This window comes from Symphalangus syndactylus, chromosome 9 (genome assembly GCF_028878055.3).
Source record: "Symphalangus syndactylus isolate Jambi chromosome 9, NHGRI_mSymSyn1-v2.1_pri, whole genome shotgun sequence".
In the NCBI taxonomy this organism is placed as follows: Eukaryota; Metazoa; Chordata; class Mammalia; order Primates; family Hylobatidae; genus Symphalangus; species Symphalangus syndactylus.
In genome coordinates, this window is record NC_072431.2 from 54,061,795 (window position 1) to 54,074,286 (window position 12,492).

Genomic DNA, 12,492 nt, shown 5'->3' on the forward strand with positions numbered 1-12,492 from the left:
ATCTGGCTGGAATGAGGCAGTGAACATCTAGTTTTCGCCTGCTCAGCATTCATTTCCCCTTCTGCTAACAGGAGTCAGGCTTTGCTTTAAGGAGTGGCCAGCCCTTCACATGCAGCCTTCCAGAGTCTGCCCCTCAAGGTAATATACACCGGTCCACCCTTAGCCCAGGCCTGGGCACAGAACCTCTGCTAAGCCGATTGCTGCTTGGGATCCCTTGGGGATTCCAGACTCCAGTCTCATATAGAATGATGCAAGAAGGGAAGAGCTCAGAGCGGATTGATTCCCGTGGGGCATCCTGAGACACCAGCCTTGAGTTTTTGCTGCTGAATCCCACAGCAGCCCTGACTCCTGTCTTTTCTGAAGCCTGAATCTTGGCATTCTTCTGTTATGTGAACTACAGGCTAATACATTCCCTTTTTGTTTAAGTTGGCTGGGGTTGGTTTCTGTGGCTCAAAACCATAGCACCCCATGGCAGAGCCTCTGCGGATCGTCAGCTATTCTGTGTGCTTCTTTTCCTGGACTGTCTTGGGCTGATACAGCTACACACCCAGAACCCCTTGGACATTAAGACTTATACACAAGCTGTGATCAGGGCATGGTGGAGTGAGCCTGTGGTCCCATCTACTCAGGAGGCTGAGATGGGAGGATGCTTTGGGCCCAGGAGGTGGAGGCTGCAGTGAGTTATCATTGCACCACTGCACTACAACCTGGGCAACAGAGCAAGACCCTGTCTCAAAAAAAAAAAAAAAAAATTCAGCCGGGCGCAGTGGCTCACGCCTATAATCCCAGGACTTTGGGAGGCCAAGGTGGGTGGATGGGTGGATTATTTGTGGTCAGGAGTTCAAGGCCAGCCTGGCTAACACGGGGAAACTCTGTCTTTACTAAAACTACAAAAGTTAGGCCAGGTGGGGTGGCGCACGCCTGTAATTCCAGCACTTTGGGAGGCTGAGGCAGGCGGATTACGAGGTGAAGAGTTCGAGACCAGCCTGACCAACATGGTGAAACCCCATCTCTACTAAAAATACAAAAATTAGCTGGGCGCAGTGGCACATGCCTGTAGTCCCATCTACCCGGGAGGCTGAGGCAGGAGAATTGCTCGAACCCGGAAGGCGGAGGTTGCAGTGAGCCAAGATCGCGCCACTGCACTCCAGCCTGGGTGACAGAGTGAGATTTCATCTCAAAAAAAAAAAAAAAATTGGCTGAGTGTGGAGGCAGGTGCCTGTAATCCCAGCTGCTCGGGAGGCTGAGGCAGGAGAATCGCTTGAACCTGGGAGTGGGAGGTTGCAGTGAGCCGAGATCTCGCCACTGCACTCCAGCTTGTGCGACAGACCAAGACTGTGGAAAAAAAAACAAAAAAAAATTCCATGGGAACCAGTAGCAGGGTAGGAAAATGTAAGCAATAACGAATGAATTCCTGGAGGCTCTGGATGGACAAGTCTGAGTGTTAAAATCTCCAAGGGGACCCAGCCCTAGAGGGCTCTCATACTTTTGTGTTTTGCTCTTGAAGCCCTACCAGATTTTCACAGTAAAGATCAGAGAAAAACAAAGCCAAACCCTCATGCTTCAGCAGAGGGAAGCGGAACACAGACATTTTGAAATACACCAGAGCGCTCTGCTATTCTTTCCAAGGCCTGCCCTCAAGGGAAACTATCCTACCAGAGCCAGATGGATGGACTGGGGGCGTACCAGAGACTAGCCAATTATTTATCTTGAATTTGCCTTATTGTCCTCATTTATAAAACCGGGGTAATAGCTATAACCTCATAACGGTGTTTGAGGATGAAATGATGAATGCTTGCAAAATGCTCTGAGCAGTGCCTTGGTACACAGCACCTGCTTGATATACGTGTGTCTGCCATCATCATTATTATCATCATCCCCTGCCCCCAGATGGGGCAGAGATGTGGACATCGGAGCATCTCTGGATCCCGATGAACGTCCAGTCCTCAAACTTGGTCCAGTCCTAGGGTTCCCAGTTGAGCAACTTTTGGGAGCTTCTGTGGATCTGGTGTTTGGGCTACGATGATTCTTGCTTTTCTCATTTCCAAATCTATTCTTGCCAAATAAGCTTCGTGTCTTGAAGTAACATGAGTGAGTTTCTGAGTGTCTCACACCCTCGTTTGACATCCTCTCTCTCTCTCTCTCCCTCCTCTCTCTCTGAGACAGCATTTGTCTCTGTCATCCAGGCTGGAGTGCAGTGGCGCTGTCACAACTCATGGCAGCCTTGACTGCCTGGGCTCAACTGATCCTCCTGCGTCAGCCTCCAGAGTACCTGGGCCCACAGGCATGCACCACCACACCCGGCCAATTTTAAAAATTATTTGTAGAGCTGGGCGCGGTGGCTCACGCCTGTAATCCCAGCACTTTGGGAGGCCGAGGTGGGCGGATCACCTGAGGTCAGGAGTTCGAGACCAGCCTCAACATGGAGAAACCTCGTCTCTACTAAAAATACAAAATTAGCCGGGCGTGGAGGTGCATGCCTGTGATCCCAGCTACTCGGGAGGCTGAGGCAGGAGAATTGCTTGAACCCAGGAGGCGGAGGTTTCGGTGAGCCGAGATTGCACTATTGCACTCCATCCTGGGCAACAAGAGCGAAACTCCGTCTCAAAAAAAAAAAAAAATTATCTGTAGAGACGAGATCTCCCTATGTTGCCCAGGCTGGTCTCAAACTCCTAGGTTCAAACAATCCCCCTGCCACAGCCTCCCAAAGTGCTGGGATTACAGGCATGAGCCACTGCACCCAGCCAACATCATCCATTTTAATCCTCATTTTATAGTAAGGGAAACTGAAGCCCAGAGAGGCCAATAACTTGTCTGAGGTCACACAGCTTGTTAATCATGAAGCTGCCTCCAAAATTTATACCCCTCCCATGGCACCATCATGCTGCTTTGATTTAACATAGCGATGCATGCATCTCAGTCTGTTTTGCTTAACCTCTCCATCCAGGTTAGGGATGGACTGACTCAAATTGCTTCTATTGTTATCACTAGTATTTTGTATGGCTGTTGAATAAATGTATGGAACATAAACTGCCCTCATTAACTCCCCTGCTGGTATCCACACCCCTGTGTAGTCCCCTCCCATACTGAATTAGGCTGACTTGTGTAACCACTAGGCAGAACTAGACTTCCGGGGCCAGATCATAAAAGACCCTGTGGCTTCTCTTTGCTCTTTCACGAAGTCCTTGGTGCAAGGGAAGCCATGTTGTGAGGATGCTCAAGCAGCCCAGTGGAAAGGTCACATGACCTCCTGCCAATAACAGCACTAACTTCCCAGGTGTATAAGGGGCCACCTCAGAAGTGGAGCTTCCAGGCTCAGGTAAATTTCAGCTCCAGCTAACATCTTGATGCAACCTTATAAGAGACCCCTGAGCCAGATCCACCCAGCTGAGTTATTCCCAAATTTCTGAGCCACAGAAACTGTAAGATGATAAATGTTTACCATTTTAAGCCACTAGGTGAGGAGTCATTTGCCACGAAGCAATAAATGAGTAACATACAGCACTTCTATCTTTTTTCCAAGTCCCAACGCCAGTGTATTTCATCAGGAATATTTTTCCCCATGCTTTGGTTTGAACATGTTTCCTGTGGTGTCAGATTCAGATGTATATTTTCCTGAATTGGTGTTTAAGAAATATGTATGAGTTCTAAATGACAGGGTGGCTGTAAAAGAAAAGCAAGTTTGCCTGTTGGAAGCAAGCTGAGGAAACAGGGCTCATCTCTCTTAGATTTTTAGGCTATGGTCTTGAATGGGTAAGGAAGTGTTTCCACAGAAGAAAATTCTGTGCCTTACACACAGGCACACACATGCGTGCATACACACACACATACACATGTGCACACTCATGCACGCACAGGCACATATGCATACACATGCGTGCGCGCGCGCGCGCGCGCACACACACACACACACTTTTGGTCTCCTTGTCTTTTGCAATGATACCAAAGTGCAGTACTTTTCAGGAATGGTCAGAGTTTTCATCACTGTGTGATGAGAAATCCTAGAGACTCAGCGAACAGGCAGGAAGCAAGACTGGGGACACAGGAAGGATCCTCGGAGGATACAGAAGCCGTAGGAGGTGACATTCAGTGGACAGGAAAAGGAAGAGGATGAGAAGACAGAAGAATGGCCCGAGTTCCCTGATCATTCGCCAAATAGCTACTGAGCTCCAGGTCTTCAAAGATTTCGGATTCTGAGACTTCTGCTTTGCTTCATCAGCCTGCTTTCAGACTCAGCCAGTGCTGGGGTTCAGGGAATTCCATAAGGACCCTTTCTTGTGATGGGGCTGTATTCTGCTGCCTTGCACATGTCCACCTGGGAACAATGGTCAAACCAAGGACCCTTTGGGCTTAAGGCAGAAGAACGACCCCATCATCGCTTCTTCATGGGTCTTGTACAGCTACTGTGTGCCCGGCACATGGTGCATGGCGTGATTCCTAGATTTTGGAAGAAAAAGGAAAGACAAGATGGAGGAATAGCCCAGCTATACCTCATTTTCTAGAGCAGCACCGTCCAATAGAACTTTCTGCAGTGATGGAAGTGTTCTTCCTCTGCACTGATCAATACGGTAGCCATTAGCCACCTGAGCCTAGAGGCTCTGCTTCCGAGGTGGCCCCTTGTACACCTGGTGCTGTTATTGGCAGGAGGTCATGTGACCTCTCTACTGAGCTGCTTAAGCATCCTCACAGCATAGCTTCCCTTGCAGCTAGGACTCCATGAGAGAGCAAAGAAAAGCCACAAGGGTCTACTAAGCACTTGAAATGTGGTGCCTGCCATGGAGGAGTGGAATGTTTAATTTTATCTAATTTTAATTAGAGTATAAGTTTAGGTAGTCATATATGGCTACTGGCTTCTGAATTGCATAACATAGCTCTTAGGCCTGGCTTTGGGTTTATAAACACAGTCTCTCTAAAGATTTATAAAAACTTTTGGCAGGGCATGGTGGCTCATGCCTGTAATCTCAGCACTTTGGGAGGTCAAGGTGGGCGGATCACCTGAGGTCAGGAGTTCGAGACCAGCCTGGCCAACATGGTGAAACCCCGTCTCTACTAAAAATACAAAAATTAGCCAGGCATGGTGGTGGGCGCCTGTAATCCCAGCTACTTGAGAAGCTGAGGTAGGAGAATCACTCGAACCCAGGAGGTGGAGGTTGCAGTGAGCCAAGATCCCACCACTGGAGCCTGGGCAGCAGAGCAAGACTGCATCTCAAACAACAACAAGCTTTTTTTTTTTTTTTTTGAGACGGAGTCTCGCTGTGTCACCCAGGCTGGAGTGCTAGAGTGCAGTGGTGCGATCTCAGCTCACTGCAAGCTCCGTCTCCCAGGTTCACGCCATTCTCCTGCCTCAGCCTCTCCGAGTAGCTGGGATTACAGGTGCCCGCCACCACGCCTGGCTAATTTTTTATATTTTTAGTAGAGATGGGGTTTCACCGTGGCCTCAATCTCCTGACCTCGTGATCCGCCTGCCTCGGCCTCTCAAAGTGCTGGGATTACAAGTGTGAGCCACCGCGCCTGGCCAACAACAAGCTTTTAAATTGGCCAGGCACTGTGACTCACTGAGTGTAATCTTAGGACTTTGGGATGTCGAGGTGAGAGGATTGCCTGAGCCCAGGAGTTCAAGACCAGCCTGGATAATATAGTGAGACCCTGTCTCTACAAAAATAAACAAATGTTTTTAAAACTAGCTGCAGCTGGGTGCAGTGGCTTAAGCCTGTAATCTCAGAACTTTGGGAGGCCAAGGCAGGCAGATTACCTGAGGCCAGGAGTTTGAGACCAGCCTGGCCAACATGTTGAAACCCCGTCTCTACTAAAAATACAAAAATTAGCTGGGCATGATGGCAAGTGCCTGTAATACCAGCTACGTGGGAGGCTGAGGAGGGAGAATTGCTTGAACCTGGGAGGCAGAGGTTGCAGTGAGCTGAGATGACTCAGACTCCATCTTGGAAAAAAAAAAAGAGAAAAAGAAACTAGCCGGGCATGTGCCTGTGGTCCCAGGTACTCAGGAGACTGAGGTGGGAGGATTGCTTGAGCCTGGGAGGTTGAAGTTCCAGTGAGCTATGATCACGCTACTGCACTCCAGCGTGGGTGGCAGACTGAGAACCTGTCTCAAAAAGAAAAGAAAAAGAATAAACCCACTATAATATTTTTGTACAAGTTTTTGTATCAAGATAAAGTTTTCAGTTCACTTGGGTAAACAGCTAGGAATGAGATTGGGGGATCCTGTGGTAAGTGTAGCTTAACATTATAAGAAACTGCCAAGCTGTTTTTCAAAGCTGCTGTACCATTTTTTTAAATCTTTTAAAAAATATTTATTTATTTATTTTCAGGCAGGGTCTTGCTCTGTTGCCCAGGCGGGAGTACAGTGGCAAGATATAGCTCATTGCAGCTTCTACCTCCTGGGCTCAAGGGGTCCTCCTGCCTCAATCTCCCACATTGCTGGGACTACAGGCATGTTCCACCACATTCTGATAATTTTTCATTTTTTGTAGGGATGGGGATCTCACTGTTGGCCAGGCTGGTGTCAAACTCCTGGCCTCAAGCAATCCTCCTGCCTCGGCCTCCCAAAGTGCTGGGATGACAGGCACAAGCCCCCACACCCTTCCAGCTGTACCATTTTGCATGCCACTGGCAACGTAAGAGAGTTCCAGTTGCTCCACATTCTCACCAACAGTTGTTATTGTCAGTTTTGTTTTCTAAGGAATGTTAATAGGTGTGTAGTGATAGCTCATTGTGGTTTTAGGTTGCTCCCTAATAATAACATTGATCATCTTTTCATATGCTTGCTTGTCACCGATACTTTTTTTTTCTTTTTTTGAGACAGAGTCTTGCTCTGTTGCCCAGGCTGGAGTGCAGTGGCGCAATCTCGGCTCACCACAACCTCCGCCTCCTGGGTTCCAGCAATTCTCCTACCTCAGCCTCCTGAGTAGCTGGGACTACAGGGGCCTGCCACCATGCCCAGCTAATTTGTGTGTGTGTATATATTTTTAGTAGAGATGGGATTTCACCATGTTGGCCAGGCTGGTCTCAAACTCCCGATCTCAGGTGATCCGCCCATCTCAACCTCCCAGAATGCAGGCATGAGCCACCGTGCCTGGCCCCATATACCTTCTTTGGAGAAGTATCTGTTCACATCTTTTGCCTAATTTTTAAATTAATTAATGTATTTTTAGAGGCAGGGTCTCGCTCTTGTTGCTCAGGCTGGAGTATAGTGGCACAATCATGGCTGACTGAAGCCTTGACCTCCCAGGCTCAAGCAATCCTCCCGCCTCAGTCCCCTGAGAAGCTAGGACTACAGGCATGCGCCACCACACCCAGCTAATTTTTGTATTGTTGTAGAGATGGGGTTTCACTATGTTGGCCAGGCTGCATTTGCCAATTTTTTAAATGGACTGTTTCTCTAGATATTTTATTGCCTCTTTAACAATAAAACTAAATAAACTCCCTCTTTCACACAGCCTTAACTTCGTGTAGTGGTCTTGTGGATGACTTACTGCCTTGGAGTTAGTTTTGTTCCTTCTCGTTTCTGCTACCAGCTTCACGGGCTTCTGCTAAGGTAAGAGCCTGGGTATGGTGGAGCTTGAAAAGGTTGACTCACTCCTCCTTTGCAACCTTTTTTTTTTTTTTTTTAATGGAGTCTCACTCTGTCACCCAGGCTGGATTGCAAATGGCACAATCTCAGTTTACTGCAACCTCCACCTCCTGAGTTCAAGTGATTCTCCAGCCTTGCCTCCTGAGTAGCTGGGATTACAGGCACATGCCACCGCGCCTGACTAATTTTGTATTTTAGTAGAGATGGGGTCTCACCATTTTGGCCAGGCGGGTCTCAAACTCCTGACCTCAGGTGATCCACCCTCCTCAGTCTCCCAGAGGGCTGGGATTACAGGCATGAGTCACCACACCAGGCTGCAACCTTTTTATTTTTCTTTTTTCTTTTGTTTTTGTTTTTGTTTTGAGACAGAATTTCATTCTGTCACCCAGGCTGGAGTGCAGTTGTATGATCATAGTTCACAACAGCCTTGACCTCCCAGGCTCAGCCTCTCGAGTAGCTAGGACTACAGGTGTGCATCACCATGCTTGGCCAAGTTTTGTATTTTTTTGTAGAGATTGGGGGGGGTCTCACTATATTGCCCAGGCTAGTCTCCAACTCACGGACTCAAGCAATCCTCCTGCCTCAGCCTCCCAAAATACTGGTGTGAGCCACCGGGCCAGCTATGCTTCTTTTTTTGAGCGCATGCTTTCTGAGACAGCTTTCACATGCCCTCTGGACCTGGAGAGAGTGAGAGAAGAATTCAGTTTCTAACATCTTGGTTGGTCAATGCCTTTTTACTGGTCCTTTTTAAACCTTCCCTGTGGAAGCTACCAATATATCCAATGACTGACTGTGTAAGGAAAAAGGAATGGCAAATGATTAAATCCATGTCTGGACTTGCCAAGGTCACAGGGAGTTGGCCTCGTGAACTCCTTGCAGTATTATTGTACAGTGTTTTGCTCCTTGGGGAAAACATCATCTAGGTTTGTCAGTTTCCTTCTTTCTTTCCTTTTTTTTTTTGAGATGGAGTCTTGCTCTGTCGCCAGGCTGGAGTACAGTGGCGCGATCTTGGCTCACTGCAACCTCTGCCTCCCCGGTTCAAGCGATTCTCCTGCCTCAGCCTCCCAAGTAGCTGGGACTACAGGTGCACAGCACCATGCCTGGCTAAATTTTTTGTATTTTAGTAGAGACAGGGTTTCACCATGTTGGCCAGGTTGGTCTCGATCTCCTGACCTCGTGATCTGTCCCCCCACACCCTCCCAAAGTGCTGGGATTACAGGCCTGAGCCACTGCCCAGCCTCTTTCTTTCTTTTCTTTTTTCTTTTTTTTTTGAGACAGGGTCTCACTCTGTCTCCCAGGCTGGAGTGCAGTGGTATGGCGAGCTTGCTCACTGCAGCCTCGACCTCCTGAGCTCAAGTGATCCTCCAGCCTCTGTCCCCTAAGTAGCTGGGATTACAGCCATGCGCCACCACACCTGGCTAATTTTTTGCATTTTTTCTGAGATGGGGTTTCACTGTGCTGCTCAGGCTGGTGTCAAACTCCCGACTTCAAATGATCTATCCACCTCGGCCTCCCAAAGTGCTGGGATTACAAGCATGGGCCACCTTGCCTAGCCTACAATTTTTTTTTTTTTTTTTGAGACGGAGTCTCGCTCTGTCGCCTAGGCTGGAGTGCAGTGGCGCAATCTCAGCTCACTACAACCTCTGCTTCCTAGGTTCAAGTGATTCTCCTGCCTCAGCCTCCTGAGTAGCTGAGATTACAGGCGCCTACCACTATGCCCGGCTAATTTTTGTATTTTAGTAGAGACGCGCGCGGTTTCACCATGTTGGCCAGGCTGGTCTCAAATTTCTGACCTCAGGTGATCCACCTGCCTCGGCCTCTCAAAGTGCTGGGATTACAGGCATGAGCCACCACGCCCAGCCTACAATTCTTTACATTTAATATTGTTAGGCCTGTGGTGCCTGGAGGTACATACATGCCTCTTGTCATTAAATAAATCTGTCATTAAGAAGTCAGAAGTCATCTCAATGAGTCCAAAGGAAGAGACTGTATGAGGAGATTGTATGTAAATCTCTCTCTTTACAATTGTGGTAAAATACACATAACATAAAATTTAACATCTTAACAATATTTTTTTTTTTTTTTAAGACGGAGTCTCACTCTGTCTCCAAGGCTGGAGTGCGGTGGCACAATCTTGGCTTACTAAAACCTCTGCTTCCTGGGTTCAAGTGATTCTCCTGCGTCAGCCTCCTGAGTAGCTGAGATTACAGGCGCACACCACTACGCCCGGCTAATTTTTGTATTTTAGTAGGGACGGGGTTTCACCACGTTGGTCAGGCTGGTCTCGAACTCTTGAGCTCAAGTGATCTGCCTGCCTCGGCCTCTCAAAGTGCTGGGATTACAGGCATGAGCCACCACGCCCGGCCATCTGAACCATTTTTAAGTGCACAGATCAGTGGCATCAAGCACATTCACAGTGTTGTGCAACCAACACCATCATCCACCTCCAAAATGTTCTCATCTTGCCAAACGGAAACTCTGTCCCTATTCAACAGTAACTCCCCATCTCCCCTCTCCCAGTCCTTGGCACCCAGCATTCTACTCTCTGTCTCTATGAATCTTACTGCCCAAGGGACCCCATAGAAGTGGAATCACATCGCATTTGTCTTTCTGTGACCAGCTTATTTCACTGAGTATAATGTCCTCAAAGCTCATCACTTCACATGTCATGTATGTCAGTTTCCTTCCTTTTCAAGTCTGAATCATACCCCACTGGATGTGGTACCACAGGGGTAAACGCACACTTGGATTGCTTCCACCTTCTGGATCTCGTGAATAAATAACGCTGCTGTGAACACAGCATGCAAGTATCTCTTCAAGACCCTGCTTGCAATTCTTTGGGGTTATAAACCCAGAAGTGGAAGTCTGCATTGCATCTTATGGGAACTCTAGTTTGTTTGTTTATTTATTTATTTATTTATTTATTTATTTATTGAGACAGAGCTTCGCTCTATCACCCGGGCTGGAGCACAATGGCATGATCTCGGCTCACTGCAACCTCTGCCTTCCAGGTTCAAGCAATCCTCATGCCTTAGCCTCCCGAGCAGCTGGGACAGGTGCACACCACCACGCCCGGCTACTTTTTTTGTATTTTTGGTAGTGACAGGGTTTCACCATGTTGGCCAGGCTGGTCTGAAACTCCTAACCTCAGGTGATCACCCACCTCAGCCTCTCAAAGTGCTGGGATTACAGGTGTGAGCCACTGGGCCCGGCCTAGTTTTAACTTTTTGAGGACCCTCCATGCTGTTTCCCACAGAGGCTGCCCTGTCTTCCATTCCCACCAACAGTGTGTGTAAATGCCTTTGCAGGAGATCAGTATCTCCTGCATCCCTCTGCTTCTCTGCACCTCTCTCCTTTCGCCTCTCACTGGTCTCCAGCTTCCTGAGTAACCTCCGCCATCACTCTGACCTATTTCCAGTTCAGGATCCCCATGGCAGCTAGAGTGATTGCATTTCAGATACTGCATGTCAGTGTGCCTGCTGTCTTGCACTTAAAGCCCCTCAGTGGCTTCCCACTGCTCTTGGATCAGCCCCAGATCCTATAGGACCCACCTCAGCCCTTCTCCCCTCCTGGTTCAGCTGAACATGGCCACTCGGTTCCACACACAGTGACCACCTGCCTACCCCTCCACGGCCCATACTTCCTTCTGTATCACACACAGTTCCCTGGCAGGGGCACTACCCTCACAGTCCCACGCCACTTCCCTAATCAGGCATCCCTTAGACCTCAAGGAGGAGCCGCCTGACTCTGTTTACCATCCCCCCCACCTCAATCAAGCAGGTACTCTAGTTACTGCTCCTGCTAAAAATGTGTTCTTTGGCCTGCCACGGGGGCTCACGCCTGTAATCTCAGCACTTTGGGAGTCCGAGGCAGGCGGATCATGAGGTCAAGAGATCGAGACAACCCTGGCCAACATGGTAAAACCCCGTCTCTACTAAAAATACAAAAACTACCTGGGCATGGTGGCGCATACCTGTAGTCCCAGTTACTTGGGAGGCTGAGGCAGAAGAATCACTTGAACCTCGGAGACAGAGGTTGCAGTGAGCCAAGATCGCGCCACTGCACTCCCGCCTGGCAACAGAGCGAGACTCCGTCTCAAAAAAAAAAGCTTTCCTTGCCTCCCAAACACTTATCTCTGCATGCACATATTCAAGACTGAGAGATGAGATTAATACCTATTTCAGCCCCAGACTGGAGCGTGGGTGTGCAGGTCAGGGAAGCTCCCGCCTTAGACAGGCCCAGTCTCTTGTCTACACTTGCACGTCACCATGCACCCGTCCCTCACTGGATGTATCACAGCTGTGACTTGATTTTACTTTTTCTAGGATGTGTCTTTGATTTACATCTGTATCTCCCCCTTGACTATAAGCTCCACCAGGGTGGGAACTGTGTCTCCTTTCCCATCCTGAATAATTCGTAAATGAGGGAAATGTGGAAACTGCACCGCCTTTTTAGAGGAACCTGAATTGGCAATGGAGGACCAGGCTACTGAGGTCCCAAAGGGATCCCAATGATGCCCACTTTGCCACTCCCCGTTTTCAGCTAAGATTTCTCTCTGGGGCATTCTCTCAGATCTGTCTTGCCTGGATCTAGCGTATTGAATGAGTGAAAGGCTCCAAAAAGAAAGAGAGATAGGCTGGGCGCAGTGGCTCACGCCTGTAACCCAGCATTTTCGGAGGCTGAAGTGGCAGACTGCTTGAGCCCCAAAATTGGAGACCAACTTGGGCAATATAATGAGACCCTGTCTCTATAAAAAAATTTAAAAAGGCCAGGTGAGGCGGCTCACGCCTGCAATCCCAGCACTTTAGAAAGTCGAGGTGGGTGGATCACCTGAGCTCAGGAGTTCCAGACCAGCTTCACCAACATGGTTGAAACCCCATCTCTACTAAAAGTACAAAAATTAG